This window comes from Trichosurus vulpecula, chromosome 1 (genome assembly GCF_011100635.1).
Source record: "Trichosurus vulpecula isolate mTriVul1 chromosome 1, mTriVul1.pri, whole genome shotgun sequence".
Lineage (NCBI taxonomy): Eukaryota > Metazoa > Chordata > Mammalia > Diprotodontia > Phalangeridae > Trichosurus > Trichosurus vulpecula.
Window position 1 is genome coordinate 554,863,156 of NC_050573.1, and position 27,734 is coordinate 554,890,889.

Consider the following 27,734-nt stretch of genomic DNA (forward strand, 5'->3'; position numbering starts at 1 on the left):
ACCTGGCCCATAGGAGGCACTTAACAAATGTCTGACCTATGTCTATGGCCCTCAGTTTACTCATCTGTAAAATGAACAGTTTGGACTAGGTGACCTTTAAGATTTTTTTTTTCAGCTCAGTATCTATGATCCTCAGATCCTCTGGCTTCAAATAAAGGGTTCCTTCTGCTATATCCTACTGCCTGTGTCAGTCCAGAGGATTGGCTGACTGTTTTCCCTATATATAGGGTTCTAAAGAGGTAGCTTGGGTTTACTTCCTAAGATGGAAGTAGAATCCCAGAAGACTCCAGTTTTGAATGGTTTATGCACCAGTTAAATTTTTAGGTAACCCCATAAAGTGTGTTGTGTGAAAAACCATTGGTCTGGTTTGAAAGCTGAGCCTTATGCTGCAATCCTAGAAGTTTGAAATCCCAGCCCCAGGCCCACTACTTCAATGTGATTATGCCAGCTTAATATGGTCATGATCTGCCTACAATAAATTACTTCAGTAATGAAAATCTTTAAGGAACAAATGAAAGGGCAAATGACCAAGTCTTTCACCTTGGCTAGAAAAATGGAAGATGCCAAAGGAGTTGTGCCCACAGGGGAAAAAAAGGAGAGGGTATTTAAGTCACACGTTAGTGTTCTGAAACTTTCATCTCCCCAAAGAGTTTATGGGACAGGGCTCATTATTCTTGTTCTGATCTCCCTACCACTCTGGCTCTAGCCTTGCCCTCCTGAGTTACACAGGCAGTCAGCTCATTCATTCCTGGCTTCCAGCCCTCCCTCTCAAATGCTACCCCAGTCACACATCAGTGCTCCAATGTACAGCAACAAATACATTACTGGCTCTAAATAGGGAAGATAATGCCATATCATTCACTTCATACCATAGTTGAAAAACACCTTCAATTTGGGAGTGATCATTTAGGGAAAGCTCTGTGCAACATATCCATTTTCTTTTTATTCCTGACCAATTTTATTAGAGCCTGTGGAAGAAGGACCTTAAGAGGACAAGGTAAGATTAATATCAATGCCCATCTGATAGTCTTTGGATAGTGAATTAATTAATAATGCCACTAGAGACCAAAGAAAATGTGTAGGGCTTGTCAGAGTGAGGGAGACAGAAGGGAAAATAACAGCTTTACTTTAAAAAAAATATTGTTTAGATACAGAATCTAATATCTAATAGCAGAACTGAAGCCCAGGTCACTGACCAAGGCTGAAACAAACATCAGTCCATTCCCTAACAAGGAGATAGCCTCCAAATAGGCCAATATTAATTTTGGTCAGTAGGAAATTTAATAGGATTTCCAATCTTGAACCCTTGGGTTTTGAAATAAGAATGGAAAATAGCATCTTGACCATCTTAGGGGTGGTAGAGAAGGATTCCATCTGATTCAAATAATTTAAACCAAGGCACTGTAGTAACTTATCTGCAGAGCAGTTAGATGACAGAGTGGATAAAGTGATGGGTCTGGACTCAGAAAGACCTGATTTCAAATCCAGCATCAGACACTAGTTAAGTGTCCCTGGGAAAGTCACTTAACTTTTTCTGCCTCAATTTACTCAAGTATAAAACAGGGATAATAATAGCATCTACCTTTCACAGCTTTTGTGAAGAGAAAAATGAAATAAAATTGTAAAGTGCCTGTCACACAGTAGGCACTTAATAAATGCTTCTTTCCTTTCCCTAGAACAGTAATATCAGGATAATAGTAAATTATAAACTTAAAGAATGCCAGTTGAAAGGAACCTCAAAGGTCATTTAGTCCAACCCCTTCATTTTGACAGTGTGGCATATTGGAAATATCAGCTGCATTTGAACTCAAGGGAGCCTGAGTGCCACTCATAAATAGTAGCTGTATGATCTTGGGTGAGTCACTTAAGGTATCTAACATTATAGATATCTTATCTGTAAAGTAGAATGACACTGGCATTACTTACTTTGCTATTTTTTTTAAAAAAAGTTTAGTATTTTATTTTCCCCAGTTACATGTAAAAACATTTTTAACATTCATTTTTAAAACTTTGAGTTCCAAATTTTCTCCAATCCTTCTTCCCCACCCCCCTTAAGAAGGCATATAATTTGACATGGGTTATACATATGTAGTCATGAAAAACATTTCCATATTAGTTGTGCTGTGAAAGAAAACATAGACCAAACAAAAACCTCAAGAAAAATAAATAAAGCAAATAAAATGTGCTTCAGTGTTTATTCAGAGACAGTTTTTTCTCTACAGATGGGTAGCATTTTTCATCATACATCCTTCAGAGCTGTCTTGAATCTTTCTGAGAATAGCTAAGTCATTCACAGTTGATCATCTTGCAATATTGATGTAAGTTTGTACACAGTAAATTTCACTTTGCATCAGCTCATGTAAGTCTTACCAGGTTTTTCTGAGAGCACCCTATTCATCATTTCTTATAGCACAATAATATTCTCTCATAATCACATACCACAATTTGTCCAGCCATTCACCAATTGATGGGCATCCCCTCAAATGTCAATTCTTTGCCACAAGAAAAGAGCTGCTATAAATAGTTTTTTTTAACATATAGGTCCTTTTTTTGGTTTTTATCTCTTTGGGGATATAGATCCCATAGTGTTATTACTAGGTCAAAGGGTATACATGGTTTTATAGCCCTTTGGGCAAAATTCCAAATTCCTTTACAAAATGGTTGAATCAGTTCACAACTCCACCACCAATAATGTATTAATGTCTCACTTTTCCAACATCCCCTCCACCATTTGTCATTTTCCTTTTCTGAATCTATCTAATAGGCCTAAGGTAGTATCTCAGAATTGTTTTAATTTGCATTTCTCCAATCAATAGTGAGTTAGAGCATTTTTTTCATATGGCTACAGATAGCTTTGATTACTTCATCTGAAAACTGTTCATATCTTTCAATCATTTATCAATTGGGGAATGGCTCTTATTTTTATAAATTTGACTCAGTTCTCTCTATGTTGGAGAAATGAGGCATTTATCAAAGAAACTTGCTTCAAAATTATTTCACAATTTCTATTGTTAACTGTATTTACCTCCATCCCATTTCCCTCTCCCTCCCCTGGTTTATTCTATTCACTTTCTCCTTTCACCCTGTCACCCTAAAAATGTTTTGCTTCTGAGTACCCTCTCCCCGTCTGCCCTCCCTTCTATCACACACACACACACACACACACACACACACACACACACACACACACCCTTCCCCTTATCCCTTTCCCCTCATACTTTCCTGTAGGGTAAGATAGATTTCTATACCCAATTAAGTGTATATGCTATTCCTTCTTTGAGTCAATTCTGATGAGAGTAAGGTTCACTCACTCCCCCTCATCTCCCCACCTTCCCTTCCACTGTAATTGCTTTTTCCTGCCTCTTTTATGTGAGATAATTGACTCCATTCTGTCTCTTCCTTCCCCTTTGCCCCAGTACATTACTCTCTCACCCACTGATTTTATTTTTTAGATGTCATCCCTTCATATTCAATTCATACCCATGCCCTCTGTCTATGTATATACTCATGCTAGCTGCCCTAATAATGATAAAGTTCCAATCAGTTGTAAGTATCATCTTCCCATGTAGGAATGTAAACAGTTTAACCTTATTAAGTCACTTATTATTTCACTTTCCTGTTTACCTTTTTGCATCTATTTGAAAATCAATTTTTCTATTCAATTCTGGTCTTTTCATCAAGAATGCTTGAAAGTCCTCTATTTCACTGAATATCCATTTTTTTCCCTGAAGGATTATATTCAGATTCTTGGTGGTAATTCTAGCTCTTTTGCCCTCCAGAATATCATATTCCAAAGTCTAATGATCCTTTAATGTGCTTCAGGAATGTATCAGCTTGGCAGTTGGGTAGAGGATGGATTGGAGAGGAGAGAGGCCTGAAGCAAGAACAACTGGAATAGGGAGGTTTAGAAGAGAAGCCCTGACAGTCTTCCTCTCCCAGATTGATTCTTCTGTGATGGCAAAGGAGGCCATCTTTTGTCTCAATTCTTACCTAGCCCTTAATCACTGAATGGGCATTGCCTTGGGCAGACTGAGACCTGGGAAAGACCTTAGTTTAAAAAGGTTGAGGTCATCCACTGCATCCTGAGCATCGTCTTGACTTTTGTCTTGCCATTGGACTCTAATGGCTCTGGAGGAGACAGTGAGGCTGATGACTTTGCACAGCTCTGTCTCCTCTAAATATAATTCATGGACAAGTCAAGACATCACCTTTGTAATGTCATTTATCTTCTTTGAGAACAAAGGATGAACAACAACAAAGACAAGGTGGGGGGGGCTGAGATAATGAGTTTATATTCAGGCATGTTGAGTTTGAGATACTTACAGGATGGCCAGCAGGAAATGTCTAACAGGCAGCAGATGCCGGATACATATGTATATGTGTGTATATATGTATGTGTACATATATACATATACATACATACATACATACATACACACACATATATCTGGGAATCGACCATATTAAAACTCTAAATAACCCAAGAGATGCTGATGAGAACATCAAAAAATGAAAGAAATAAGAAAAGATAAGGGAGCAGGGTCCAAGATGGAGCTTTGAAGTACACCCATAGTGACAGGTATGATAAGTCAGAAAAAGATACTGAAAAGGAGTGATCAGCCAGGTAGAAAAGGAATGAAAGAGCAAAGTCATGAAAACCCAGAGAGGAAAGAATATCCAGGGAAAGAGGACAGGAAGGGATGTCAGCTAAAATGCTATAAAAAAAGTCATAAAGGACAGAGACTGAGAGAAAGCTGTCAGATTTATCAATTAAGAGATTGTTGGTAACCATGGAGTGAGCAGTTTCAGTCAAGTGATGAGACTGGAAGCCATATTCCAGTTAAGAAGAATGTGAGAGGAGAAAAAGTAGAGACACTGAGTGTTGACATACGTGTGTGTAAGAGAGATAGAGAATGATAGCTTGAGTTGATATTAGAGTCAATCAGAATCTTTTCACCAAGGACTAGGGAGTCCTGGGGATGTTTACAGGCATCAGAGAAGGAGGAATTTATCCCCTTCTGCTCCCTTTCCCTTCCCCTTCCACTCCTACTTTCCTGTAGAATAAGATATATTTGTATACCCAGATAAGTGTTTTCATCACAATAGCAAAGTAGAGGGAGGCAGAGCCAGGATAGTAGGGTAAAGGCAGGGACTCACCTGAGGTCTCCCCCAAACCGCTCCAAATACCTTTAAATGACTCTGAACAAATTCTAGAGTTGAAGGACTGAATCTGGGAGCAGGCTGGAGCAGAAACTACACACAATTAATGGTCAAAATAAGCGAGATCCTGAAACAGGCACAGTCAGACAGAGACTGCAGGTGAAGAGGAAAATGGAATGGAAGAGTAAGAAATGAAAATTCATAGGCAAGAGAACTGCCCCCCTCTATAGGAGGACCTATAGCTCTACTGCAGTGTATACAAGGTTTTCATAGCCTTTAAGAACGTATGGATCAAGTAGGTGGCACTATCAATAGAGTACTGGTCTTAGAATCAGGAACACTGGAGTTCAAATCCTACCCCAGTCCCCTACTAGCTGTGTGTCTCTTGGCAAGTCACTTAACCTCTCTGTCTCAGTTTCCTCACCTATAAAATGGGGATGATAATTGTACCTTCCTAGTAAGATGGCCATGAGAATCAAGTGAGATAACAAGGGTAAAATTCTTTGCAAACCTTCAAGCATTATATAAATGTCAGCTTTTATTAGATGAAGGCCATGCTTACCTTTTACAGCTTCAATGATGGTCATGTGGGCAGCTTTGCAACCTTCCTCCTTTGTCTTCAAATAGCACTTTGCTTAGGACCTCTCTAATGCATGAATTATTGTGAAATACAGCTTTCTCTGCAGGTATTTTATCATAGCAGAGCACTTAACATATACATGTTGTTACTGTCCAGTCATTTAGTTGTATCTGATTCTTTGTGACCCCATGGACCATAACATGCCACAACTGTCCATGAGTTTTTCTTGGCAAAGATACTGGAGTGGTTTGCTATTTCCTTCTCTAGCTCATTTTATAGAGGAAGAAACTCATATAAACAGGGTTAAGGGACTTAGCCAGGGTCACATAGCTAGTACATGTCTAAGGCTGGATTTATACTCAGATATTTTGGCAGAACCCACAAAATAGCAGAGGGAAGCAGGGCTTCAGCCCAGGACAGCCTGGATGGTTGCTGAGTGAGGTCTACCCCACACAGAGCTGGGAGCAGAGCCTGGCGTGGGCCGCACAGATGAACCAGACCAGGAGCTGGGTGGAGCATCCCCTAGTGCCATGAATCAGTGAACTGTGGCAGTTGACAGACTTCTCAACCCACAAAAAACAAAGACAACAGAGAAGAACTGAAGAACCCACGAAATAGCAGAGGGAAGCAGGGCTCCAGCCCAGGACAGCCTGGATGGCCTCTGGCTAAGGTCTATCGTGCACAGAGCTGGGAGCAGAGAAGAGCCAAGTATGGGCAGCATGCATCAACCACACCAGGAGCTGGGCAAAGCATGCTCTGGCGCCCTGAATCAGTGAGCTACAGCAGTTACCAGACTTCTCAACCCACAAACACCAAAGACAACACAGAAGGATAGTGGGAAAAGCTGCAGAGGACAGGGTGATAGAGTTCGTGGTTCAGCCATCACTCCAGGGGCAGCGGAGGTGCAGCTACAGACCTACAGCTGCAGTTGCTTCTGGGCCCAGGCCCACCTGGTTGGAGGAATTAAGTGGTGGATCAGAGCAGGAGTGCAGAGCCTGCTGAAGATCTAAGTCCAGTCCTGGTTGGGGGTTCTTGGGGAAGGAGGAGTGCTGGTGAGGCAGAGCTGGCTGTAATAGCTCTGAAATCAACAGCACATCCCCTCAAGCTTGGAACATAGTACTCTTTACAAGCAGTCATACCCCGCTGAAAAACTCAAGGGTCAAGTGAGTTGGCTAGGAACATGGCCAGGCAGCGAAAACATACCCAGATTCAGTCTCAGACTTTGGAATCTTACTTTGGTGACAAATAAGACCAAAACATACAGCCAGAAGAAGTCAACAAAGTCAAAGAGCCTACAACAAAAGCCTCCAAGAAAAACATGAACTGGTCTCAGGCCATGGAAGAGCTCAAAAAGGATTTGGAAAAGCAAGTTAGAGAAGTAGAGGAAAAATTGGGAAGAGAAATGAGAAGCATGCAAGAAAACCATGAAAAACAAGTCAATGACTTGTTAAAGGAGAACCAAAAAAATACTGAAAAATATACTAAAGAAAACAACATCTTAAAAAATAGACTACCTCAAATGGCAAAAGAGCTCCAAAAAGCCAATGAGGAGAAGAATGCCTTGAAAGGCAGAATTAGCCAAATCGAAAAGGAGGTCCAAAAGACCACGGAAGAAAATACTACCTTAAAAATGAGATTGGAGCAAGTGGAAGCTAGTGACTTGGTGAGAAATCAAGATATTATAAAACAGAACCAAAGGAATGAAAAAGTGGAAGACAACGTGAAATATCTCATTAGAAAAACCACTGACCTAGAAAATAGATCCAGGAGAGATAATTTAAAAATTATTGGACTACCTGAAAGCCATGATCAAAAAAAGAGCCTAGATATCATCTTTCAAGAAATTATCAAGGAGAACTGCCATGATATTCTAGAAGCAGAGGGTAAAATAGAAATTGAAGGAATCTACAGATCGCCTCCTCCAATAGATCCCAAAAAGAAATCTCTTAGGAATATTGTCACCAAATTCCAGAGCTCCCAGATCAAGGAGAAAATACTGCAAGCAGCCAGAAAGAAACCATTTGAGTATTGTGGAAACACAATCATAATAACCTAAGATCTGGCAGCTTCTACATTAAGAAATCGAAGGGCTTGGAATACGATATTCCAGAGGTCAATGGAGCTAGGATTAAAACCAAGAATCACCTATCCAGCAAAACTCAGTATCATGCTCCAAGGCAAAATATGGATTTTCAATAAAATAGAGGACTTTCAAGCTTTCTCAGTGAAAAGACCAGAGCTAAATAGAAAATTTGACTTTCAAACACAAGAATCAAGAGAAGCATGTAAAGGGTCTCTCAACAATCATGGTGAGCCAGCCACTGACTGGAAAAAGAAAGTGACTCCAGAGCAGTACCATGTCACTAGAGAAAAGGGACCAGAACAGGTAAACTACTCCATATGGGCACAGAGGAATAGGGGAAAGTAAGTTTGGGGGGAAGGGAGGAATAGATGATAGGATCCTAGGCTTAGAGCTGAAGGGGACCTTAACAGATCATCAAGTTCAATCCTCTCATTTGACAAATGGGAAAATTAGGCTCAAAGAGGCAGTCTAACTTGAAGGTCAAAGTCCCAAATCCAGGATTATATCCAGGTCCTTGGACCCTAAATCCCCTTCCTTTTCTACTATGAGATCATGGAATATATATCCGGACAGGACCCTTGAGAGAATCTAGTTCAACCTTCTTAGTTTACAAAAGAGGAAACTGAGATGCAAGCTTGCCTGTGGCCACACAAATAAATAAGGAGCAGAACTGGGCTTCAAACCTGGAGGACGCTACACTGCTTCTTCTCATACCTGGCTACCTCTCTGCAGACCCAAGAGGGGAGAAATCCTTGTCTAATAAAGCTATCCTCCAAACAAAAAAAAAATAAACTCAGTTCAGACTCCAGGAAGAGTGCTCTATTCACTGAACCACCTAGCTGAATCTATTAGCATATGCTCCACTAGTTTATAATAGGAAATTAATACACTTTTGTCGAAATAAACTGAAACATGCTTATTGAGTTGAGTTAGTTGAATTAAAAGAAATGTTATTCTGCAGACTGGGATCCTTGCAGGGCCTGTGTCTCAAAAGGAGTGTATGACATTAGCACAGGTCTGTGTAACCTTCCTGACAAAGCAGCTCCACTACAAATGAGAGAACCAGTAAAAGTCAATCTTGGATACCACTGATACCCTTTCCCTTAAACCAGTTAAAGACCAAAAGATCTAAGAACTTATTGGAATAGATCTCAGACTAGTGTCGGGGGGAGGATTTTGTCCTATGAATAGTTTTAAGATTGAAGGTTAGAAAACCTCTATAGATTCAGGTGAAGGTTAATGAAAAAAAAGAGGGGAATTTTTTCCATCCATAGTCTAATATGAAAGTTCAGAAGCAGGACAAAAGCAAATAGTCTCAATTGCATGTTATTTAATGATTGCATTTAAGAAATTTCTTTGGAGATTTTTTTGGGTCTACTTACTTCTGTAGATGGTTAAGCAGACTATCCCTAGAAGTTTATGGACAAGCCCACGCCATTTTCTTCCATCTGACATAATGATTTTAACACATACACACACAAATATACACATACACAGTGGGAGTCATGTAGAATCATATAAGCATAAAGAACAAGAAAAGTGAACTGAACTTTGTGAAATTATGATGATCAATTTTTACCATGGCAAAGAGTCAGAAAAATGCCCCTCCCTTCTCTTTTTGTAGAGGTGGAGAATTATCTCAAATGAGATAGTATTTGTAAACTTTTTAGCATAGTGCCTGGCCCAAAGTAGGCACTTAATAAATGCTTGTTCCTTCGCTTCTTCCCTTCCTCCCATGGGAATGAACTATTGCATAAAGTATCAGATATATTTGATGTGTTGAACTATGATGGGGGACTCATATACAAAGAGAGGTCTAAAGGGAAGAGAGCTTGCATTCAAATCCCACCTTTGCTAGTTGTGTGAACTTGGATAAATCATCCTTCCTGAGCCATGGCTTCCTCATTTAATGGATGGGGGTAGAATTGGACTAGGTAACCCCTTCATTACCTTCTAGCTTTACGATCCTATGGGTTCAAGTAAAGTGAATTACTGAGTTCATAAGTAAAATATTCAAATAGATGTGCAACCTAACGAAAATCAGGTCTCATTTATTATTCTGCTTTAACAGATAGAAAACGCAAAAACGAGGAATTTTCTAAATGGTTTCTTTCCCATGGTTAATTTGCATTGGTTTAAAACATAGTTCTTTGGTTTTGCAATACAATATACTTATGTAGAAGTGAATCATACAGCCCCCTCCTACCATGTCGGAACAGAACACCACATTAATAGTGACCAAGTCAGTGCCTCAGAGGCTTTGACAATAAGAATATAATTTCTCCAAGCTCTTGGAAAGAATAACCAGAATTCAAAGATAGATAAAGGTAGATAGGTAGGTAGACAGAGCATTTATTTAGTGCTTACTGTGTACCAGAAACTGTGCTGAATGCACAGTGGCAATACAACAGCAACAACAAAAAGCAAAACAACAATACCTGATAACTGAGTATCTCAAGTGGCCCATCCCATTTAGACATCCAGGCTAGCTGCAGACATGACTCACTTCAGTGCTCAGTAATCTTCTTCTCAGTTTCCTTGGGTACCCTCCACACTATCCTTCCTCATCCCCACCCCCTTATCCACTTTCCAGTTCTGGAGCTACGATCAAATAAGTGTTTCCATCACCACTAGAAAGCTTGTCAATCTATCATCCTATTCACCATCTATTCACCATGTGACTCCTTAACCAAAACAATCCACTTTGTATACTACTCCCTTTTTCTATTAGGATATCTATTAGATATATATCTGTTAAAATATATCTATTAGAATATAAACTCTTTGGGAGCAGGGACTTTCTTCATTTCAAGTATGTATATGCAGCCCTTAGTATAGTGTTTTGTATACTAGGGCAGCTAATAAACACTTCCTTTCACCTATCCATCCATCCATCCTTCTATCTATATCTTCTCCTCCACTCCACTCTTAAGAAAAAGGAATTAATTATACTAGTATGTGATATAAAGAAGTAGATCTTTAAGTGGGCACCTTATAGAATAGATGTCAAATGTGTCTGTATTAGAAAATGGTCACTTCCTTCCTTATATAGTTAAAAGTTCAAGAAGCCTGCTAAACTCTTAGAAAACAATTCCTTCCTTTAAATTTCTCAACTCGAAGCGACAGGGAAACTAGGCCAGGATATTTCCTTTTTGCTGAATTTTCCTCCGATCAATTCCATTTTGAGAGATGGCAGGTATAGTGTTTCCTTCCAAAACCAAAACTGCCCTTTCCTCTGCCGCCTGCCTAAAGGTATTATTCACTGGCATTTGTGGTGACTGCTGAGAGACTATTTCCAGGAGGGAATTTGCATGGATCGTTTTGAACCAGTGAAAAAGTTTCCACATTATATAGTGTTAAGACGGTAATATAAATTTAACCATTATAAAAAAGCCAAACCCAATGATTCGAAGATACTTCATGTCATTGTATATTACACAAGAATAGATATCTGGTTATAGATCCTTCTTATTGTAATCACATGAGATACCCTATTGTTGTTCAATCATTCAGTCAGGTCTGACTCTTTGTGACCCCATTTGTGGGTTTTCTGGCAAAGATAGTAAAGTGGTTTGCCATCTCCTTCTCCAGCTCATTTTACAGATGAGGAGACTGAGGCAAACAGGGTCAAGTGACTTGCCCAGGGTCACACAGCTAATAAGTGCCTGAACCCAGATTTGAACTCATGAAGATGAGTCTTCCTGATTTCAAGCCCAGTGCTCTATCCACTGCACCATCTAGCTTCACTGAGATTCCCTACAGAATGTAACAAAACAAAGCATTAGCGTGGTGGCAGTATCCGAGTAGAAAAGGGGGCACATTCAAGAGATTTTGCAAAGGTGAAATCAACAGGCCTTGGCAACAAACTGTAGAGGGTGAAAGATAGTGAGGAGCTGAGGATGGCACTTAGGCTAAGAGCCTGGAGGACTGGGAGGATAGTGCTGCCCTCTACAGTAATGGGGAAGAATTTACAGGAAAAGATAGTGAGTTTGGATTTGGACATGTTGAGTTTAAGATGTTTATTGGAGATTCAATTTGAGGTATCTGAAAGGTAAGTGAAGATGTGAGACTGAAGGTCAGTAGAGAAGATAGGGCAGGAAGAGGTAGATTTGAAAATCAACAGCAGAGAGATAATTAAATCTATGGATTCTGGTAAGATCAACAAGTAAAGTAGTATAGCAGAAGAAGAGAAGGGAGCCTATGGTTAAAAGGCATGATCTGATTGATGATCCAGCAAAGATGACAGAAAAGGAGCAGTCTGATAGGCAGGAGAAGAACCAGAGCATGCGGTGTCCCAAAAACCTACAAGAAAAGAGAGAATAACAGGAAGAGAAGGAACAACAGTATCAAAGGCTGTAGAGAAGTCAAGAAGAATGAGGACTCAGAAAACACCAATGGATTTGGCAATTAAGATCATTGATAATTTTGAAGAGAGCTCATCCTTCTATTATACCTCTCCTAACCCATATTGTATTGTTAATATACTGACCTTTGCATCAGACCTGTACTCTCCCCCGGGAAAATACTTGGTATATGTTATATGTTTAATTTTCTATATACATGCTTTCCCCCTTACATACAAAATCACGAGGTCCAGGACTGCTTTGACTTTGTCCTTGTGTTCACAGGGCCCAATATGGCTCCTGGCGCATAGTATGTATTTAATAAATATTCCATTGAGTTTATCTCAATTCAGTCTATAAAATATCACGATTTTAACATAAGAAAATAAATATTGAGAGAGAACCCTGCTGGGGAAAGAGATCTTGCTCCTGTTTGTGATACAAGATAATAACTAGAATGATGGCTCAAACTTGGGTTCAAGGGCCAGGTGAGAGTCAGAAGAAACTTAAACAAGATTTTTTTAATTGTCCTTTCTAGTATTGACCTCAGAAAGTTGGGTATGGCTTTGTAAGTATCCCTAGTTTTCCTTACTAATCCATTATGGATCTACCAACTACAAGTTCATCTAACTCCTTCATAAACTTTTATTTTCTTGCCTTCTATCGTATCCTGAGATAGAAAGATAGTGTGTTATGGTTGAAAGAGAGCTAGGCTTCAGTCAGGAAGCCCTGAATTCAAATCATTCTTCATACTGGTTGTATAACCCTGGGCTCAGCTTCAGTTTCTTTATCTGGAAAATGAGTAATAATAATTCCAATAGTACCTACCCCAAAAGACTGTGAGATTAGTATTTAAAGATATGAGATAAATAATTTAATACTGAGATAAATATTTGAAGTGTTTCACAAACTTTAAACACACACATATATACATATATGTCTCTATGTGTATACACACACACATATGTCATTTTAAAAGGATTTAACAGTTTTTTCTCTTATTCAAGGCCTGAATTACCTGGGTTCAAATCCTGCCTTCTACATTTACTACTTGTGTAACTATGAACAAATTATTTACATTTGCTGCACATCAAGTTCCTCATCTGTAAAATAGAAGATACCTGTCTTAACTGTTGGTGGAGCTGTGAATTAGATCAACCATTCTGGAAAGCAATTTGACATTGTTAGAAAAAGTGATAATAAGGTTCATAGCCTTTGAAGAAGTGACCCCACTGCCAGGTATTTACCCAAAGGACGTCAATAATAGAAGGAAAATTTCACATACACCAAAATAATCATAACCACATTTTTTGGTGATAGGAAAGAACTGGAAAAAACCTATAAGGTTTCATACTGAAGGTATGAGGTAAGTTGGTCAGTGTCACTCAGCTAGCAAGTGTCTGAGGCTGGATTTGAACTCAGGTCTTCCTGACTTCAAGCCTATTCACCATGCCACCAAACTGCCTGTATAAATATAATGACATCCTAACAAGTGATAAATATGAGGAATTAAGAGACCATGGGGAAGTATACATGAACTGGTAGACAGTGAAACAGTCCAAACCAGAAAACCTCTATACATAATGGTTATGACAATGTAAGAGATAAGAACAAAAACCCCAAAAGGAATACTGTGTGATTATAAAGGCCAAAACTGGCCTCACACAAGAGTTGAGAAAACGTTCTATCTCTCCATTGCGGAGGTGGGGGACAATGGATTTGGACTCTTGTATTTGCTATCAGCAACCTTAGATGATTGGTTAGTTTTGCTGAAAAGCTCCCCCTGCCCCAACAACTACTATTTCTTTTAAGGTCTTTAGTTCATATAGTGTTGCACTGGGAAGAGAAGAGGAGGGGATATATTTAGAAATTAATTTGATATTAAGACATAATGTATCAATAAAAATAAAATGAAATTTAAAAAAACTTTTATGGTTCTCACAGAGTCATTGTGAGGCTAAAATGAGATACTTGCAAATCTTAAAAACATTTATAAATGTCAGCTATTTTATTTAAATGGTTCATAAGTTTTCTACCTCTTGCAAAAAAATGACACTTTTTTTATTTGTGCTAGCACTACCTCTTTCAATTTACCAGGGGCTCAGCCTTGATAAACTGAACTATCTACTCTAGATTTTGGCAAATCAGTCTCTGTTAGGTTTCTAGATTAGGGGCTCTCATCTCTCATCTTTCTACACTCAAGAATGTGTTTAAAATCTGTCCTTCTATGAGAAACTTACATTGTCAGTTTCCTCAGATTTAAAAGGAGGAGGCAGGAAGATCTGAAAAGACTTAGATGAATTGTAACAGTGTGAAGTGACCAGAAGTAGCAGAATAATCTATATTGTTACATCAACCATTTAGAGGGCTTTTTATAAACTAAGAGTAAAATGAGTAGAACCAGAACAATTGATACAGTAACAGCAACACTATGAAGCTGAACAGCTTTGAAAGCTGGAAGGACCACAGTGAATACAGTGACCATTCATGATTCTAGAGAACCCATAATGGAACATTTATACATTCCAGAGATGATGGCTTTAGGATGCAGAATGACACATTTATTTTTGTATATAGCCATTGAATGATTTTGTTATTGTATTTGACTATGCATATTTGTCACAAGAAACTTCCTTTCTTTTTCTTTTCCTTTTTTTTGTAATGGGGTTTGGGGGGGTGGTAGTGGTGGAAGGAAAGAAAATAGATTTCTGTTAACAGGGATGCTGCAAATGTGAACAAAAGGTCATATGTGCCTTCAGATGAGGTCAATTAATTATTCTATTTTGTTCCAAGAGATTTCTCGTGAAGCGGAAGTAATCGGCAAATGTTTTAATGTAAAAACAAAACACATCAACAAAACTGCAAGTGTCAAAAATAAATGAATAGATAAAAGGAAAGGAGGTGGAATAGATGGTCTCTGAGGTCTCTTCTCTCCCTAACATTTGATGGGCCTGTGGTCCTTTGTTCAACTTAGCTGCCCTCTCTGGGCCTTTGCTAGGGTTTTACATCTCTCTTCACATGCTACAATGAAAACTGGAAGAGGTATGTTCCTTTAAAGAAGTCTGACTTAGGGATTACTTGGTGGATGATAGTAATCCTTGCTTCTGCCTTGGCTACAGACAGGGATGTCTCTCTATGATAAGCCATGACAGGCTTGCTGTGAGGAGAAGTTTCTGTGTTCGCTACTTAAACACACACACACACACACACACACACACACACACACACACACAAATATCCCTCCTAAATTGTATGTTCCTGATATAGTGGTGACAGGTATCATAGAAAACACTGTGACTTAGAGCCCAGAAAGGAGAGAGTATTAGAGATAAAATATGACCTCTCTCTGTTTCTTTTTGTATCTCTCTGTCCTTCTCAATCTTCCACGTGCAGAGTGATAGAATACTCAGTGGAAAGAAAGGCCAAAGGAAAGCACTGCCACCAGTATTTTGTTGTGGTATCGTACTTGTGGAGAAGTGTGGCACTCTAGTAATCACATACTGTTGCTTAACAAATCAGTAAGGAGATAAACAAATGAGTGAATGAACGAATGTTTGCATGTGGGTTAATAGAGGATAGAGTGACAGAGCGGGAAGAGCTCTGAATCTGCACTGTTATCATGTGGTTCTATTATTTATTGGAGGCAGCTAGGCGGTTCAGTGGATGGAGCACTGGAGTCAGAAAGACCGGAATTCAAATCCAGCCTCTGATACTTGCTAGCTGTGTGACCCCAGGCGCTTACTTCAGGATGTTGGCCGAAGATGCGGGCCTCAGGTTCGTCATCTGTAAAATGGAAGTCATACTGACAACGACCTCCCCGGCTGTTGCGGTGCTCAAATGAGAGAGTAATTGTGAAAGTGTTCAGCAGAAAGCCTGGTACGTGGTACTATATAAATATTAGCTATTGTCTTCATCATCATCATTATTAATATAAATCACTATCTGCTTCACCGTCTTTATCTGTGAAACGGGGGTGGACAATAACGGTGTCCACCTTCCCAGGGTTGTTACAGGGATCAAATGAGCTAATATGAAGACAGCTTTACAAACCTCAGAGCGCTATATAAATCCCAGCAATGACAATAATACCGACAACCATTATTATCGTTAATTAGTATTATTAACTTTGTGGCCTTAAGGAAGTCACTGCACTTTTCCTGGCCTTAGCTTTGCCCTTTGTAAGTGGAGACAGTTGGACAAGATTATCCTTCCTGGCTCCAGATCTCTGTGTGTGCATGTCCAGATCTGTGATTTTATTGGTGGCTAGAGCTCCTAGTGAGGAAAGTCCCTGTCTCAGCGCAGATCTGCAGTCGACATACACTTAGAGCTGTAGAAAGTTACCCGGGGCATTGAGAGGTTGTGTTTGAGGTGGATAGGAGCGGTGGACAGAGTATTGGATCTGGGAGTCAGGAAGACCTGAGTTCCAATAATCCCTGCATGACCTTAGACAAGGCTCCTATTTTCTCACAGCTGCATCCATAAAATGGGGAGAACGGCAGCATTTATTTTTCTGGGTTATTGTGATAATGTGTAAAGTGCTTTGCAAACCTTAAAGTTGTTTTGTTATCATCAGCAGAGTTAGCATTTGAACTCGGGTCTTCTTGCTTCTGTTTGGCTCTGTATCTGCTGCACTATGCTGCCTTTCATTAGAAATCCTATGAACCTGCAAGTGGAAGAAAAAGAAGGAAACTTCTAATTAAAGGAATTTTTACTTTTCTTTCAGGCCCCAAGTCTGGACTCTGAATTGTTTCCTCAGTAGAAATTTCCCAGATCTTTAGGTGGTCTAGGCCAGCTATTCATTTGTGTACTTTCTTTGCTTTGTATTTCACTCCCAACTCTCTAGCTTAGAGGACAACCCTCCCACATGCACAAAAGGACACAAGGGACCGGTCACTTTCCTTCCCTGCTGGGACTTCCTACAGGGTGGCCCCAATCCAACACCCAAGGTTTAAACCGTACAATGATGCCCCAAATCAAAACAATTGTGTAGAACAGAAGTATCAAGCACACAGCCCAACCCTCCCTACCTGAACCGGGTAAAATAGAATGGTAAATCCTTAACAAAATACATTTGAAAACAATCAGATCTGGATAATGCTACTATATCATTTTCTAAGTCAATATGCAGCTTGTAGGGAGCCTTATGTAGGGTTTACTGACCTTGTTTCTATTTGAGTTTGACCACATTGGTATAGTACACCTAAGAACCCAATTCCTTCAGCCTCTCATCTCATCTGGCTTTGGGGAGAAAAGCTCTGTCTGGCCAGGATTTGGAATAACACTGTCTTTGTGGAACTATGAGATGGTGAGGAGACAGAAAATATTATCTCAGCCTCCTTAATTCAGGACCTCAACACAAGTGACCAAAAGAACATCAGAGTGAAATGATTCACACACAGAGACAGACACAGACACAGACACAGACACAGACACACACACACACACACACGCACACACACACATACAGTAGGTAGAACATGGAGTGGTGGAAAAAGCATGCACAAGACCATAGAGTCATGGATTCAGAGTTGGAAGGGACCTTTGAGAACACTTAATCCAACTGCCTCATTTTACAAAAGAGGAAAATGAGGCACTCAATCAACATGAGCTTATTATTATTATTACCATAAGTACCTACTATGTGTGCCACACACTGGGGATTCAAGGTCTAGGTACACAGAGAGGTTAACTAACTTGCCCAGTGTCATACAGATGAGTGCCAGAGCCATGATTTGATCCCAGAGAACAATGGGGAAATAAGCACTTATAGTGTGCCTACTATGTGATGGAAACTTTACAAATACTATCTCCTTTGTTTCTCACAACAGTTCTATGAAGTAAGTGCTATTATAATCCCCATTCTGCAGTTGAAGAAATTGAGGCAGATAGAGGTTAAGTGACTTATCCAAGGTCATGTAGCTAATAAGTACAGGAGACCAGATTTGAGTTCAGGTCTTACTGGCTCCAAGCCCAGGACTCTATTACATTGTGCCTACAAGTTGCCAGGACCTCTAGCTCCAAACCTGGTCCTTTACCCATTGTTCCGTTCCATTGCCCTAGAAGTCTGGAAGTCAGAGGACGAGATTTGTTCAAATATTCTTATCTAATCCTGGTTGATGGACCTCTTTACGTATAATACAAGTCTCTATCTCCTCATGGATTTGCTCTGTGACCTTGGGGAACTAATTTCTCCCTTCCTCATTTATGAGATGGGAAAGTTTTGCCAGCCTCTTCCCAAACTGTCAAGGATATTCAGGAAGCCTGGTGGGATAATCCAAATGGAAAGCTCCTTGGAAGAAAAGGCACTATATAAATACCAGGTATGTATTATTAGTATATGAATAATAAATGTTTTAGGAAATAAATCTGTGGTTTCAAAACCAAATAAAATACAACACCCCAGAGTCACCTCTCATTTATGAAATACAGTGTTGCTCCTGATCTAAAACACTTTGTGCTTTTAATAGCCTCACTTTTTAATATCACCTAACATATGAAATGAGAGCACACTGCTGCTAAATTAAATATTAAAATATTAAATATTAAACAAGACAGCAGAAATCCATAGCACATCTGAATCTGATTGCTTTACCCAGGGTCATCTAGAAATCCTGAGAAACCGAGGTACTGTTAATATTTCCTGGGGTCACTTAATTACTATTAGTGTTGGGTTGTTTTTTCCTGCCAGACACTCAGGCACCATATACTTCTCTTTTATAGATCTACCTCAGAGAGTTGAACGAGACAGACCAAATACCAGTTGTTGTATTTGGAACAGCCTGTCCAAGATGATGAATCTAGAGGTTACATTTAATAGACGTGGGCAATTATTCTGAATGAGGGAGCCAGACTGCCTTCATCTCCACAGTATGGGCATGCTTCATCTTGGTTCTCCTGGATTGCAGCTCTGAGCAACGTGAGTTACAAACCTAGTCTTGTACTTTGTGTAAATCGTCAATACGACACAGACCAAAATCCCGCCGTATGTCATTATCGCCTTAGTCCTTGCTTCCAGAGAAATAGGATTTGCTAAAGGGGGTGCAAACATCCACTGCCCTACTCTTGACTTTCCCTATCTGAAGAGAAGAGTAACCAGTGCAGGTAGAGCCAGCAACAGCAGTAATTCTGACAACCCACATTTATATAGGATTTTACAATTTATAAAACACTTTTCTCACAAGAACTGAAGCTTCTCGAAGGCAGATACTATTTTTATTTTTATATCCCCATTATCCAGAATAGTGCCTGATATACAGTAGATACTTAATAATTACTTTTGAATTAATCTGAATTGAACAACTTCGTTAGGTAGATATTATTTACTCAATATTAAAAGACATACATTGAAAGCTACTAGAATTGCAAGGAATTTTAGAGATCCCTTAGATAGTCTACTAAAGTCTATGAACCCCTTCTTAGCATAAGGATTTTAAATACATAAAACAGAATACATAGTCTCATAAAGGAAACCAATTATATTGGCAGGTAGTTATCAAAATATGAAAAAAGTTTATGCACCCCTAATTCTGATCCAGCACTCTTATTTTATTTTAAAGCTTTGGTGGCTCTGTGATGTGATGTCACTACTCTCTCCAGTGGTCCTGATTACAATCCATCTATGCCTCCTAATTAAGCAGTCAATCAATCGTAAGCATTTATTAAGCACCTATTATATTTCATGTGCTCTCCAAGTCCTGAGGAAAATAAAGATAAAAAGGAAACCATCCCAACCTTCTTGCTCACATTCTTCCATAAATCTGCCACAAGTAGTCCATTCAATAGTCTAAAAACAGACTTAACTTTAGGTCTCTTCATATGAGTTTCAATCAAATCCTTGAGTAGTATGGTTGACTCATTGGTCAATGGACAAAAGTCTTACATTGAACACTCAACAACAAGTGATCCAATGAAGAGTGAGAAGTGGAGGATACTGCCACGGCTACAAACCAAAGACACCAGAAGGGTGATAGTGCCTTTGACAGAAGTAGGGAAATTTGGAAGAAGGGGGAGATTTAGGTAGAAAGACAATGAGTCCAGCTTTAGATACGTTGAGTTTAAGATTTAATGTTCCAAGATGATCTAAAAGCAGAGTATCTATCCTCTGCTCCCTTTTCTGCCACTTAGCAACTGTCACTGCAGAAGTGGGACCGAAGACCATCTTGGTCTTTTCTCTCTTTTATGGGCTGATATGGCCAAAGAATCCATCCCTTTTTGACCAGCATATGGATTATAAGTTTGTCCACACTCAGCTCCATGAGACCTCAGGCAGCAAACAATCAATCCATCACCAGCATGCTACCTGAAGCCTTTCTAGTATGGTATGACCTACTAGTGCTTCTGCTTTGCTGTCACAGTCTTTGGAAACGGTCATATCTACACCAAGATAAGACATCTGAGTAAGGTGTTTATAGACAATAGTAATAGCTTTATTTATATTTATAATATTTATTATATTCATGTTATAATTAACATAATCTTGGTAATATTTATATAGCTTTTTAAGGGTTCCAAAGCCCTTTTTTATATGTGATCTCATAGTATCTTCACAATAACCCTGAGAATTAAATGCACTGACTGTCTTCATTTTATAGACAGGGAAACTGAAGCCGAGGATGTTAACCTCTATCTGCCTCAGTTTCCTCATCTGTATAAGGGGAATAATAATAGCACCTCACTTCCAGAGTTGTTGTGAGGATCGACTTAGACTAAAAACGGTAAAGCGCTTAGTGCAGTGTCTGGAGCGCAGCAAGAGCTACATGAATGTGTATGACATTAAAATGACCCAGAGGATGGAATGCCAGACCTGGAGTTAGGAAGACACGAGTTCAAATGCAGCCTCAGACATCCATTAGCTGTGTGACCCTGGGCAAGTCACTTAACCTCTGTTTGCCTCAGTTTCCTCATTTGTAAAATCAGGACGATAACAGCATTTACCTCCCAGTGTTGTAAGGATGAAATGAGATAATAACAGTAAAGCACTTAGCAAGTGCTTTACACATAGTAAGTGCTATCTATGAGTGTTACCTATTTAACATCATTGTTGTCATGGTGGTTGTTTGGCCTTTCTCCCACTCTCCAGATCCCCATTTATCTAGGACTTTACAACAAAACACGGCCATCTTTACAAATTATCAGGCAGCACATGGAAGGAGCACTGGGCAGACATTCAGAAGATCTCAATCCAATCCTGCTTGTACTTCTTACGAGCAGTGTGGACTTGGGGAAACCACCATCCTTGAGATTTAGTTTCCCCATCTGAAAAACGAGGATGATAACACACTATCAACCGTAGGTTAACAGACATCTAGTGTAACCCTTGATTTTTACAAGTAAGGAAACTGAGGCCCAGGTAGACTTGATGACTTGTCTGGGATCACAGCAATGTTATAGCCCAAGAGGCAGGATGTGAGCTCTTCTGATTCCAAATGCTTTGACTTCAGAACCAATGCTCTCATTCTTCCCACTGCCTGCCAGGAAATCACTCATTGCTGTTTTTTTTACCAAAGATTGCTCTCAAGAGGTAAGAATTCCAAGAGACAATGGCATTTCCCATTCCTATTTGGATTTCTTAGATGTAGCACAAATCCAGTGTCTAGCAGTTGGATCACACACTGACACCCCAGATTAAATAGACTGCCCAGTGTAGAGCAGCAACGGGTCTCTTTTATCAGCCCTTCACCCAGTCCCTCTTTGGGGCTAAGGGATCACCTTCGCTTCGCCTCTGGCCAAGGCTGGGGATATAACCTGTGGTGAAGGGGAAGAGAGAAATTGAAAGGGAGTCAGAGAAGGTTGATTTAATGACTTAGAACTTCATATGTTATGTTTTTTTAAAAAAAAATGCAAATGGTTGAGAAATGTAGAGAACAGTACTAACCTATTTGCTTTATCTTTGCCCAACCTAAATAGTCCAAACTAGGAGAGCCAGAGTTGAGGAATGTCCTGGAACACACAGGCCACAGTCCAGTAAAATGTTAAGTTCTAGGAGGCCTTCACGGGGTCTCAGGATTGAGCAGCACTGGGTCAACCCTCCCTTGAAAAGTTCCTAGGTTCCCCCAGTTTATGTCACAGTTTAAGTGCTATGAAGATCCATCCACATAGATATATAGGACCTCAATGAAATGCTCATTAATGATAATGCCAACAGTTCATTCTTCTACAGCACTTTAAAGTTTACAATGCATACAACCTTCCATTACTAAGCCATATCCTCCCAGTCCTTCAGCCCATACGCTTTACATAATCTTATTCAGTCCAGGGCACTTATCCAGAAATTATAGCACTCATTTCAGTAGAACCGCTGACAGAGAATGACCTTTGACACCTCTTGGCATTTCATAAATGCACTGTCCTAAGGTACTCTGATTAAGTACTGCCATCACCCCAATTCTCCCACTGACTTTACATCACATTTTTCATCAGCAGGTAAGTACTTTTCCACCTGGGCTGCTCCTCATCCTTGTTCAAGAGAACTTTGGCAGAGCCTGGACCTTTTAAGAAGAGCTGGAATCGTATCTTACCAATGGACCCGAGGATGATAAGCTTCTGCTTGGAGAGATGGATACTTGCAAGGTGAGAACCAATGTTGATTCCACAAATCTTGTGTGTGTGTGTGTGTGTGTGTGTGTGTGTGTGTGTCTAGACTTGACTTCATTGTTGCAAGGAACTCCAGATCCAGCTCCCTTTGAACTCTGCCACACATCCTTCTGGTCTCGTGACCCTTGGAGCATATATTAAATATGCAATTTCAAACAAATTCATTCATAATAGAATAAGATATTGCTGAGTCAATATGGTGCAGTGGAAAGAGTATAAGGTGGGGAGTCAGATATCCTGTGTTTGAAGGCTATCTCAGCTACATAGTACATGTAATGACTTCTTGGGGGCTCAGTTTTCCATTTGTTCAATGAGGGAATTCAATTAGCGAGTAAAACTCCTTTTTGGCTATAATTCTATGAACTTTCAATTCTACATAAATTTAGCTCAATTTGATCTACAATTATTATATGCCTATTTCATGTAAGGCATGATACTATTTAGCAAGGAAAAATTATGGTGCCCCAGAAGAGTTTTCAATCTAATAGGAGGACATATATCAGGTACAAAAAGCAAGTATGTTGCCATGTAGAATATCACAAGAACATGACAAAGGCAAATAAAGACAATAGAGATCTAGAATTATCAAAGATGCTAGAGGTTGTGTAAATCAATCCCTTCATTTTACAGATAAGAGAAATGAAGTGCATATACTTTAAGTGACTTGACCAAAGTGATGAAGATGTAGGGATATAAACTTCTGAATACAAATTCAGTACCCAAACTTCCCTAGGAGAGTTAAGGATGAAAGAGAGAGCAAGTGAGAGATAGAGATGAGCTAGCAAGAGACATCTTGGGGTAAATTCTTCAGCACACTGAAGCAGAAAGGAATCCACTACAAAATAATTCTTACAGAAGGAAAAAATAATGGAAGACCAATTCACCAGCTTGTTGCTCCTGACAGTGCAACAATATTTCTCCCCAAGACTTCTCTAGTTAGAACACAATATGTGCTCCCTACAATCCCTATGTCTATGGAAATTTTAGGAAATGACTTTTGGAGCATAGCTTTTCATATTCTTCTGGGGAAATCTCAAGGACAAACATGAAAGAAAGAAAACTTTAATATTATAATATAAAGAATTATGCCCCTACAAAGTCTAGAAATATTCTAATTTGACAGTTGTTTGAACAATCTGGCTAGCAGCTTCTGTGGGGGTATAAGATTCACCCACAGCCAGCACCCAGAAAGCTGCCAACAGCACAGGTTCTTTTGATCTGCTTAATTAAGGAAAGCAAGGTGAAGGGGTTGACAAGCTTACTTTTAATTCAGCCTTCAAATATCATTCAGTTAGCTCAGGGGAAAAAGCCATCACCCTGAACTTCAAAATAAAATGCAAACAAATTTCAAACATCAACAGACTTTGTCTGATTCAAATCCCAACACATAGTTACCAGAGTTCAACAAAGTCTCAACATCCTGGTTTACAAGCTGGAGGGCTCCTTAGCTACAGCTGTCAGGAGTCTCCTCATCAATACCATCTCCAGAGCCCCGCACAAATGGCTCTGTCCTCCCTTCTTATAGGGCTTCAGACATCATCAAACATCATCTGAATCACCAGAGCTCAGGCTCTGGTGATTGGTTCTTGAGTTGGCCCCTCCCCTTAGGACCCTGGGAGGTTCACATCCACATGGATTACATTAACACCTAATGGGGTTTGGGCCTGGGGCTTAGCACCTAGTAAAGCTCACTGAGATAAATTGAGTCACTCAAAGAAAACAGAGGCTATTTTGCTTATCAACACAACAGTCAAAAACAGGTGAGAATATACATAACAACAAAAAGAAATCCTAAATTTAATATTCCAAGAAATAGTTAATTTCAGAACCACAATATTAAAGAACAAATTTTGTAGGCAGAAAGGAAAAGTGCCCTTCAAATTCCAAGGAGAATTAATTAGAATAACACAGGATTACATTCTAGTTAAAAGATGTTAGAGAAAAGTTACGAATGTAATAGTCTAAAGAAAAAAAAAAGAAAATCAGTTGACACCTAAAAGCAATATATTTTGAAAAGATGTTACAAAACATAAAGGAAAATAATTGAAAGTTTAGGACAAGGGAAGGTTGTGTCAGGGGTATGTAGGAGAAAGAGCATTGACTGACATCAAAGTACCTGATTTGAAATTCTAACTTTATGCTTACTGTCTGTATGACCTTAGGCAAGTTTCTCAATTTCACTAAACCTTAATTTTCTCATCTATAAGGTGAAGTATTAGCCAATGTAACACCTGGGTTCCCATACAGCTCTAGATGTAGGATCTTGTGAATTGCAATATTTTCTTTAAAAAATAAAACCAGGAGGCAGAGCCAAGATGGAGGAGTAAAAGCAGCGACCCACTTGAGCTGTCCCCCAAACCCCTCCAAATACCTGTAAAAATGATGCTAAATAAATTCTAGAGCAGCAGAACTCACAAAATGACAGAATGAAACCAATTTCCAGCCCAAGACAACCTGGAAGGTCAACAGGAAATGTCTATTGTGCTTGGCTAGGAGAGGAATGCAGTCCAGTGTAGGCTATGCTGGCACAGACTGAGACCCAGCAACAGCCTGAGTAGGCTTCAAGGGACTGAATCATTGGCAGCTGTGGAAGTTTCCAGACTTCTCAACCTCAAAACATCAAAGACAACTTAGAATGCCAGTAGGAAAAGTTTGTCGCATCTGGGTGAGAGAGGAGTATGGTTGAGTCTCATCCCCAGTGGCAGGCAATGGCAATGTCTGTTTTCTGAGCTCTCAGCCCAGAGACAGTAGGGGGATAGAGAGGCTGATGAAAGGGGAATTTCAGGGATCTCTTTGCTGGAACTGAGGCAGAATTCTCTTACTTTGCCCTGCTTGAATTTGGGTTGCAGGCCTGGTTGGCAGTCCTGGGGCAAGCACCAGTATGGCGGAGCTTGTGGTAGCGGTTAAGAAGGAATGTCCCTCATAGTTCCAAGGTAGAAAAGAGTGTTTTTGTCACTCACAGACCAGAGCACAGTCCAGGAGAGGAGTACACACCTCTCCTTTGATCATACAACCTTAGAAGAAAGGAAAATTTATAGGGACCTAGAAATATCTCTGAAAACAATTGCACAAAACCCCTAAAGCTTGGGACAGTATACTCCCCACACTGGAAGCAGAGCCCCACCTTGACAAAGAACTAAAAAGTCAAGTAATTGGCTAGGAAAATGAGTGGACAATGGAAAAAATCAGACTATAAAATCTTACTTTGGTGACAAGGAAGATGAAAACATACAACCAGAATAAGACAACAAAGTCAAAGCTCCTACATCCAAAGCCTCCAAGAAAAATATGAATTGTTCTCAAGCCATGGAAGAGGTCAAAAAGGATTCTAAAAATCAGAAAAGAGAAGCAGAGGAAAAATTAGGAAGAGAAATGACAGATGCAAGAAAATCATGAAAAACAAGTTAACAGCTTGCTAAAGGAGACCCCCCCCAAAAAAACGCTGAAGAAAATAGTACCTAAAAAATAGACTAACCAAAATGGCAAAAGGGGTCCAAAAAGGCAATGAGGAAAAGAATGCCTTAAAAATTGGAATTAGCCAAATGGAAATGGAGGTCCAAAAGACCACTGAAGAAAATAATTCCTTAAAAATTAGAATGGAGCAAAGGGAAGCTAATAAATCTATGAGAAATCAAGGAATTATAAAATAAAGCCAAACGAATGAAAAAAATAGAAGACAATGTGAAATATCATTGGATGAGGTATTGGACTACCTGAAAGCCATAATCAAAAAATGAGCCTAGACATCATCTTTCAAGAAATTATCAAGTAAAACTGCTCTGATATTCTAGAACCAGGGGAGAAATTAGAAAAGGAAAGAATCTGAAGATTACCTCCTGAAAGAGATCCCAAAAGGAAAACTCCTAGGAATTTTGTAGCCAAATTCTAGACTTCCCAGGTCAAGGAGAAAATATTGCAAGCAACCAGAAAGAAACAATTCAAGTATGGCGGAGCCACAATCAGGATAACTCAAGATTTAGCAGCTTCTGTCTTCAGGGATTGGAGGGCTTGGAATATGATATTCTGGAGGGCAAAGGAGCTAGGATTAAAACCAAGAATCACCTACCCAGCAAAACTGAATATAATCCTTCAGTGGAAACAATGGATGTTCAAATGAAATAGAGGACTTTCAAGCATTCTTGGTGGAAAGACCAGAGCTGAATAGAAAATTTGACTTTCAAATACAAGAATGAAGAGAAGCATGGAAGGTAAGCAGAAAAAAGAAACCATAAAGGACTTATTAAAGTTGAACTGTCTACATTCCTACATGGAAAGATGATATTTATAACTCATGAGACTTTTCTCAGTATTAGGGTAGTTGGAAGGGATAGACAGACAGACAGACAGATAGGTATAGATATAGATATATAGACAGAGGGCACAGGGTGAGTTGAATATGAAAGGATGATATCTAAAAAATAAAATTAAGGGGTAAGAAAGGAATATATTGGGAGAAGGAGAAAGGGAGAGGTAGAATGGGGTAAATTATCTCACATAAAAGAGGCAATAAAAAGCTTTTACAATAGAGTGGAAGGGAGGGAGGGAGGGATTGAAATGAGTGAACCTTACTCTCATTGGATTTGGCTTAAGAAGAAAATGATATACACACTCAATTGGGTATAAAAATCTGTCTTACCCTACAGGAAAGTAGAGGAGAAGGGGATAAAGGGTGGGGGTTTGATAGAAGGGAGGGCAAATGGGAGGAGGGGATAATCAGAAGCAAACACTTTTGAGGAGGGACAGGGTGAAAGGAGAGAATAGAAAAAATAGGGGGCAGGATAGGACACAGGGAAATATAATTAGTCTTTCTCAACATGACTATTATGCAAGTGCTTTGCATGACTACAAATTTATAATCTATATCTAATTGCTTGTCTTCTCATTGGAAGTGGGTGGGGAAAGAGGAAGGGAGAGAATGTGGAAGTCAAAGTTTTAAAAATGAATGCTAGAAATTATTTTTACATGCAACTGGGAA